General features: G+C 55.6%; 1 non-coding gene and 1 pseudogene across 1 annotated transcript; both read left to right on the forward strand.

Annotated features, from left to right (window-relative positions):
* The first annotated feature begins 264 nt into the window (after positions 1-264).
* Positions 265-428, forward strand: LOC121865585. The gene has a single exon (XR_006088776.1). It is a non-coding gene; the product is annotated as a 5.8S ribosomal RNA (ribosomal RNA).
* Positions 429-1,849: 1,421 nt separating this feature from the next.
* LOC121865588 overlaps positions 1,850-2,500 on the forward strand; it is a 6,604-nt pseudogene continuing 5,953 nt past the window's right edge.

Here is a 2,500-nt window from a genome sequence, read left to right on the forward strand (position 1 = left end):
GTACCACGCTGTGGGTGGACCACACTCGGGCGAGAGCGCGAAGACCGGAGGAGGACGGACGGGGCTTTGGACGGCTGCCCGTCCGTTCCTTACTACTGGCGAATAAGCCTCTTGACCCAAAAAGAGTGAAATTCAAGTGTCAAAAAACAACAACAAGCCGTCCGGCCAAACCCAAACCACAAACTTGGGCTATGTCTGTCAAACCCTTTCATTGAGACTCGACCTGTGATAGTTAGTCGCAAAAAGACCAAATGGCAAATACACAATTCTTAACGGGGGATCACTCGGCTCGTGGGTCGATGAAGACCGCAGCAAACTGCGTGTCGGTATGTGAATCGCAAGAATACCAGATACATCGACAAGTTGAATGCATATTGCGGCGGCGGCAGCCATATTTGCTTGTCGCCGCCACTCCTCTACGAGGGTCGGAAATATACATCCATCCGTTGCTGCGAGTTCGGTGCCTGCTGACTGTCTCCCCGACATGAGGGTAACCCGAACCGAGCTTCCGCCTTGGGGTTTAATCGCCCGCGCCTTGCGGGAGGCGTGCCCTTAAAAACAAGCCTATCACTAGCAAGTCCATGGACTTGGCGCACCCACATTCAACCACAACAAAGCCTGGCACACACACATGTGTGTGTGTCCAGTCCCGACGACAGTTGTCGCCCTCGCAAATAACTGGAGGCGCTCTTTTGCCTGCTGTCCACAGAGACACGAATGGCCGTCGGCCGCTCATGGCTGATGCTGCACATGTTCTAAGAGGCACACGTCCTCCTCCTTCTCTCTCGGAGAAGAAGCACTCCATCCCACGAAGAGGAAACGAAACCGGGTCGGATATCTTTTAAGTAAGCCCCGCCGGAATTTCGTCTATCACCTAGGTGATAGACGGTGTTGCGCCTCATAACGGCGCTCGCCGGGATAGAGCACTAGTTCTGCAGCCGGAAAGGCCACTCACGCCAATTAATACTGCGACTCTCGCTCTCTTTCTCCGGATAAACAAGTGCCACTGCTGTGGCATGAGGGAACGGGGAAAGAGGTCAAAGTTTAAGCGGCAAAGGTGCGGCCGAGTAAGGGCGGAACACGAGCGTATATGCATTAAAACTGTGTATATGACTCTGCGAGAGATGTTCTGCTGGAACATTTTTCCTATTGGCTATTTACCACTATTGATGTTGCTGAGAGGGCCGAGCACCTAAGCTGCTCGTTGAGAATGAGAAGGAACGGAGTCAGGGGTGGGAGTGCCGGCGCCATGGCCGCTGGTACCCCCGCGACAAGCCCCTCAAACCTTCCTCTCTCTGTCAGAAGAAAAAGAAGAAGAATAAGAAGGAACGGAGTCAGGGGTGGGAGTGCCGGCGCCATGGCCGCTGGTACCCCCGAGACAAGCCTCTCAAACCTTCCTTTATCTCTCTCTCTCTCTCTGTCTTAAGAAGCAGAAGAATAAGAAGGAACGGAGTTAGGGGTGGGAGTACCGGCGCCATGGCCGCTGGTACCCCCGCGACAAGCCCCTCAAACCTTCCTCTCTCTCTCTCTCTCTCTCTCTGTCTTAAGAATAAGAAGGAACGGAGTCAGGGGTGGGAATACCGGCGCCATGGCCGCTGGTACCCTCGCGACAAGCCCCTCAAACCTTCCTTACTCTCTCTCAGTCTTAAGAATAAGAAGGAACGGAGTCAGGGGTGGGAGTGCCGGCGCCATGGCCGCTGGTACCCCCGCGACAAGCCCCTCAAACCTTCCTGTGTATGTCTTTTGCAGCAGCACGTGGTAATGTCGGTGGTGAAGAAAGTCGGTGGCAGAGGGTCTTCCGCTTCGTGGTTGGGGAACATGTTCCCCCTAAGGATGATGACACAACGATCGACCTCGTAGTAGGAGAGAGCTACCCGCCAAATTTAAGCATATTAATAAGCGGAGGAAAAGAAACCAACAGGGATTCCCTTAGTAAGGGCGACTGAACCGGGAAAAGCCCAGCGCATAACCTCGATGTCTTCGGGCACGAGGGGTGTTGCGTTTCAGAGGGTCCAGCACGCCGTCCCATACCGTCTAAGTCAAGCTTGAAAGCGGCCACTGCCCATGGAGGGTGACAGGCCCGTATGGCGGCGCCCGTGAGGGTACAGATGGGACGGTCGGAAAGGGCCTCTCTGTAGAGTCGGGTTGCTTGAAAGTGCAGCCCAAAGCAGGTGGTAAACTCCATCTAAGGCTAAATATGACCACGAGACCGATAGCGAACAAGTACCGTGAGGGAAAGCCAAACGGGTGGAAACTCGAAGGTCGAACTGAGGGGATTCAGCTCGTCGGCTGTCGGCTGGGTGGGGTGTTGTAATTGAGCGACCCAAAAATGTTTGGGCGCGCCCCCACTCACGCTGGCGTCGGCGGGCGTATTTCGCCTCGTAGTAGGTCACCGCGACCCGTTGCCGGGGACGTCGAAGGCCAGGTCGGACTGGTACCTCGCCGCCGACTCTCTCTCAGCTCGTCTGGGGGGGAGACCCGCGCGACGGGGGGAACCACC

Source organism: Homarus americanus, unplaced genomic scaffold, assembly GCF_018991925.1.
Source record: "Homarus americanus isolate GMGI-L3 unplaced genomic scaffold, GMGI_Hamer_2.0 scaffold3949, whole genome shotgun sequence".
Classification (NCBI taxonomy): domain Eukaryota; kingdom Metazoa; phylum Arthropoda; class Malacostraca; order Decapoda; family Nephropidae; genus Homarus; species Homarus americanus.